The sequence below is a fragment of the Salmo salar genome, chromosome ssa14 (genome assembly GCF_905237065.1).
Source record: "Salmo salar chromosome ssa14, Ssal_v3.1, whole genome shotgun sequence".
NCBI classification, from domain to species: domain Eukaryota; kingdom Metazoa; phylum Chordata; class Actinopteri; order Salmoniformes; family Salmonidae; genus Salmo; species Salmo salar.
The window spans coordinates 35,396,223-35,402,780 of NC_059455.1; positions in this window are offsets into that span (position 1 = coordinate 35,396,223).

The following is a 6,558-nucleotide window of genomic DNA, read 5'->3' on the forward strand; positions in this document are numbered from 1 at the left end:
AGACCAAGTCCATATTATGGCAAGAACAGCTCAAATAATAATTTCAAGAACTTTGAAAGTTTCTTCAAGTGCAGTCGCAAAAACCATCAAGCGCTATGATGAAGCTGGCTCTCATGAGGACCGCCACAGGAATGGAAAACCCAGAGTTACCTCTGCTGCAGAGGATAAGTGCATTAGACTTACTAGCCTCAGAAATTGCAGCCCAAATAAATGTTTCACAGAGTTCAATTAACAGTAATCTCAAAATCAACTTTTCAAAGGAGACTTTGTGAATAAGGCCTTCATGGTCGAATTCCTGCAAAGAAACCACTACTAAAGGACAGCAATAAGAAGAAGAGACTTGTTTGGGCCAAGAAACACAAGCAATGGACATTAGACGAGTGAAAATGTGTCCTTTGGTCTTGAGTCCAAATTGGAGTTTTTTGGTTCCAACCGCCGTGTCTTTGTGAGACGCGGTGTGGGTGAATGGATGATCTCTGCATGTGTATTTCCCACTGTAAAGCATGGAGGAGAAGGTGTTATGGTGTGTGGGTGATTTGCTGGTGACACTGTCTGCGATTTAGTTATAATAAATTTTTTGTTGTTGATTTATTTACACTTTTTCGGTTACTACATGATTCCATATGTGTAATTCCATAGTTTTGATGTCTTCACTATTATTCTACAATGTAGAAAATAGTAAAAATGAAGAAAAACCCTTAACCTCGCTAGGGGAGGTGAGACGAAATCGTCCCACACTATTCAACAGCCAGTGAAAAATCAGAGCGCCAAATTTAAAACCACAAAATGTCATAATTCAAAGTTCTCAAACATAGGACTATTTTACACCATTTTATAGATACACTTCTCCTGAATCGAACCACGTTGTTCAATTTCCAAAAGGCTTTATAGCGAAAGCAAAACATTAGATTATGTTAGGAGAGTACATAGACACAAATAATCACACAGCCATTTTCCAAGCAAGCATATATGTCACATAAACCCAAACCACAGCTAAATGCAGCACTAACTTTTGATGATCTTCATCAGATGACACTCCTAGGACATTATGTTATACAATACATGCATGTTTTGTTCAATCAAGTTCATATTTATATCAAAAAACAGCTTTTTACATTAGCATGTGATGTTCAGAACTAGCATACCCACCGAAAACTTCCGGTGAATTTACTAAATTACTCATGATAAACCTTGACAAAATACATAACAATTATTTTAAGAATTATAGATACAGAACTCCTTTATGCAATCGTTATGTCCGATTTTAAAATATATTTTCGGCGAAAGCACATTTTGCAATATTCTGAGTTCATAGCTCGGCCATCACGGCTAGCTATTTTGACATCCGCCAACTTCGGGGTCACCTAAACTCAGAATTACTATTAGAAAAATTGGATTACCTTTGCTGTTCTTCGTCAGAATGCACTCCCAGGACTTCTACTTCAACAACAAATGTTGTTTTGGTTCAAAATAATCCATAGTTATGTCCAAATATTCCTGCGTTCAGGTCACTATCCGAAGGGTAATGCGCGAGCACATTTCGTCACAAAAATGTCAAAATATTCCATTACCGTACTTAGAAGCATGTCAAACGCTGTTTAAAATCTATTTTTATGCTATTTTTCTCGTAAAATAGCAATAATATTCCAACCGGGCAACGTTGTATTCATTCAAAGACTGAAAGAAAAAAATGGAAAAGTCTCGTGAACGCGCATCTCCAGTCTCACTGTCCCCAGGCTGACCATTTACAAACTCTGCTCCTATACTTTGCCCAGAGACAGCAGACACCCCATTCCCCTTTCTGGCGGCTTTAAAGAGCCAATGGAAGCCTTAGAAAGTGTCACGTTACAGCACAGATGCTGTAACGTCGATAGAGATGCAACAGAAGGACAACAAATTGTCAGATAGGACACTCCTGCATGGAATCTTCTCAGGTTTTGGCCTGCCATATTGAGTTCTGTTATACTCACAGACACCATTCAAACAGTTTTAGAAACTTTAGAGTGTTTTCTATCCAAATCTACTAATTATATGGATATTATAGTTTCTGGGCAGGAGTAGTAACCAGATTAAATCGGGTACGTTTTTTATCCGGCCATGAAAATACTGCCCCCTATCCCAAAGAAGTTAACTCTTAGATCTAGACGTTCCGCTAGTGGAACACCTGCTCCAATATCCAATGATAGGCGTGGCGCGAATTACAAATTCCTCAAAAATCCCAAAACTTCCATTTTTCAAACATATTACTATTTTACACCATTTTAAATACAAGACTCTCCTTTATCTAACCACACTGTCCAATTTCAAAAAGGCTTTACAGCGAAAGCAAAACATTAGATTATGTCAGCAGAGTACCCAGCCAGAAATAATCAGACACCCATTTTTCAAGCTAGCATATAATGTCACAAAAAACAAAACCACAGCTAAATGCAGCACTAACCTTTGATGATCTTCATCAGATGACACGCCTAGGACATTATGTTATACAATACATGCATGTTTTGTTCAATCAAGTTCATATTTATATCAAAAACCAGCTTTTTACATTAGCATGTGATGTTCAGAACTAGCATTCCCACCGAACACTTCCGGTGAATTTACTAAATTACTCACGATAAACGTTCACAAAAAACATAACAATTATTTTAAGAATTATAGATACAGAAATCCTTTATGCAATCGAGGTGTCCGATTTTAAAATAGCTTTTCGGTGAAAGCACATTTTGCAATATTCTGAGTAGATAGCCCGGCATCACAGGCTAGCTATTTTGACACCCACCAAGTTTGACCCTCACCAAAGTCAGATTTACTATAAGAAAAATTGTATTACCTTTGCTGTTCTTCGTCAGAATGCACTCCCAGGACTTCTACTTCAATAACAAATGTTGGTTTGGTTCAAAATAATCCATAGTTATATCCAAATAGCGGCGTTTTGTTCGTGCGTTCAAGACACTATCCAAGGGTGACGAAGGGTTACGCGCCCGACGCGTTTCGTGACTAAAAAATTCGAAATATTCCATTACCGTACTTCGAAGCATGTCAACCGCTGTTTAAAATCAATTTTTATGCTATTTTTCTCGTAAAAAAGAGATAATATTCCGACCGGGAGTCGTTGTTTTTGTTCAAAGACGAAATAATAAAAACATGGGGTCACCTCGTGCACGCGCCTCCAGTCTCTGTTCTCTGATCGACCACTATCAAAATGCGCTAATGTTTTTCAGCCAGGGCCTGCAAAGCCACCATTCAGCTTTTTGCCGCCTTCTGAGAGCCTATGGGAGCAGTAGGAAGTGTCACGTTACAGCAGAGATCCCCTGTTTTGGTTAGAGATGATCAAGAAGGCCAAGAAATGGTCAGAGAGGGCGCTTCCTGTTTGGAATCTTCTCAGGTTTTGGCCTGCCAAATGAGTTCTGTTATACTCACAGACACCATTCAAACAGTTTTAGAAACTTTGGAGTGTTTTCTATCCAAAGCTAATAATTATATGCATATTCTAGTTTCTGGGCAGGAGTAATAATCAGATTAAATCGGGTATGTTTTTTATCCGGCCGTAAAAATACTGCCCCCTATCCATAACAGGTTAAATGAGTAGGTGTTCTAAAACTTTTGACTGGTAGTGTACATTGTGTCAAGCTGGGTAAAGGACACATTGGGAATGGTTACATCTATGAAAGTGTAGAGAAGTGGAATTGATTCAATTTTTTGTGTATCCGCCGCCCACAGGAAGCGGGCGCTTCGAGTCATGTGTCTCAACCTGTGTCGTGCTTTGCTCCCTGGAGCATGCCGCTGTTCAAAGGTGTGATCAGTGGGGTAACGTTGAGTGTAGAGGTGGATCAAATGAAAAAGAATATTCCTGGTGTTTGTGACGCCCACCGTTTGGTGACACATAGACCCGGTGGCAATGGCACAACTGAGAATACCCTGTCTGTCTTGTTGAGCTTTGACACGGAGCTTCTACCTGATAAGCTAATGTTAGGTAGTATTTGTTATTTTGTGAGGGACTTTGTTCCGAACCTGGTACAGTGCTTTTAGGTGCCAAGGATTCTGATGTGCAGAAGGGAGATCCCATGATGTGAGAAATGTGCAGGAGGGCATCGTCAGAGGGAGTGTACAGTTAGGATAGAGATAACATTGTGTGTCAATTGTGGGATCTGAAGTACCCTGTGAGAAAGACAGGTTGAGATTGCCAGAGTTTGAGTGGGGCAGAAAGTTTCCTATGCTGAGGCAGTGAAGAGAGCAGAGGTGAGTTAACTGGGAGCCCCCATGTGAGTAGGCCTGAAGAGAGATCCAGAGAGGATTCATTTTAGTAGGGTTGGATTTCTTGCATTTATAGCCATGGTGATCAACTGCACTGCACTGATGGAGTGTAAATCACAGAAGATAGATGTGGTAGTTGCAGCAGCAGATAAATATTTGGGTGTAAGAGATTTTAGTGTAGAAGATCTACAGGAAGTTTTGAGAGAAGTGGTTCCATCCTCCCAGGCCAACAGCCTGGTGTAGGATTGTTTAGGGCCAAAGTAGTGGGATGGGTGGTGGATTTTTGCGGATAGTGTATAGGTGGATGGTGGTGCAATTTAGGTTTTCCCATCAAACGTTGTAGTAGAAGACAAGGACTGGTCCAATAATGCATTGCTTATTGAACTGTGTTTTCATTTGGGAATTCCATTTGTAATATTGAGGACTGTGAAGAAAGCAGTGGGAAAGGTGGATTTAATCAAGGTGACTAGAAGCTGCCTTGTTTTGGTTAATTGTGTTGATGAAGAACAGAAGAACCGGGCACTGGATCTGTCAAATTGTCCACCTCAGAAGTAACATGGAGCAGGGAGCCTGCCAAAGGAGTTATGACTGGAGTCTCGTTGGATATAGATGATGAGTACCAGGAGTGGTCAGTGCAAGTCGCCTGACTCGTATGGTAAATGGAAGGAAGGAAAAAGCCTATCAATATTTTTGTTGTTTATTGATACCACCTGAATATGTGAAGTTTGGATATGTGAGGTATGCGGTGAGAGCATTTGTGTCCAAACCATTACAGTGTGGAAATTGTAAAGGATATGGTCAAATGTTTGCAGATGGGAGAAGTATGATATTGAAGAATCTGTGAATGGAAAATGTAGCAACTGTGGTGTGGATCATACCCTAGACTTCCTTGAGTGCCCTGTTAGACTGAAGGAGGTCGACGTGTCAAGGATTAGAGGGCTGCGTAGTGAATCTCCTATGTTGAGCCGGTGAAGAGAGTCAAACTGACAAGATGGAACAGTGATGAAGATAACCAGTTGCTAGTATTTTAAGTCAATTGGATAATCTGGATACACTCATTGTGAAGGTGGATTTTGTGGCATTTATAGCCACAGTGATTAACTGTACAAGGGGTCTAAGTGGTCCAAGAAGCTGGAAATCAAGATTTTGGCGCTCAAGACTTCACGGCCGAAGCACTACAAGGACTATTGTCGCTAGGAAATGTCCCGGCCTCACAGGAGGCTTCTGAGCCTGTGTTCTGAGCCAGCCAGGTGTCAGGCCAGGGTGTCCTCAGTTGCGGTCCAAGAGCTTCAGGCCCTCCGGAAGGAGAGACAGAGAAAGAGAAAAGATGAGGGTTAGTGAGAGCATGTCTAAGACCATAATACACCAGATACAGTGCATTCAGAAAGTATTCAAAACCCTTCCCTTTTCCCATATTTGTTACGTTACAGCCTTATTCTAAAATGTATTAAATAAATGTTTTTCCTCATCAATCTACACGCAATACCCCCATCGTGACAAAGAGAAAACAGGTTTTTAGAATTCTTTGCAAATGTATATCTTAAACAACACATCCTAGATCTGAATGAAAGAAATAATCTTATTAAATACTTTTTTCTTTACATAGTTGAATGTGCTGACAACAAAATCACACAAAAATAATCAATGGAAATCCAATTTATAAACCCATGGAGGTCTGGATTTGGAGTCACACTCAAAATTAAAGTGGAAAACCACACTACAGGCTGATCCAACTTTGATGTAATGTCCTTAAAACAAGTCAAAATTAGGCTCAGTAGTGTGTGTGGCCTCCACGTGCCTGTATGACCTCCCTACAACACCTGGGCATGTTCCTGATGAGGTGGCGGATGGTCTCCTGAGGGATCTCCTCCCAGACCTGGACTAAAGCATCCGCCAACTCCTGGACAGTCTGTGGTGCAACGTGGCGTTGGTGGATGGAGAGAGACATGATGTCCCAGATGTGCTCAATTGGATTCAGGTCTGGGGAACGGGCGGGCCAGTCCATAGCATCAATGCCTTCCTCTTGCAGGAACTGCTGACACACTCCAGCCACATGAGGTATAGCATCGTCTTGCATTAGGAGGAACCCAGGGCCAACCGCACCAGCATATGGTGTCACAAGGGGTCTGAGGATCTCATCTCGGTACCTAATGGCAGTCAGGCTACCTCTGGCGAGCACATGGAGGGCTGTGCGGCCCCCCAAAGAAATGCCACCCCACACCATGACTGACCCACCGCCAAACCGGTCATGCTGGAGGATGTTGCAGGCAGCAGAACGTTCTCCACGGCATCTCCAGACTCTGT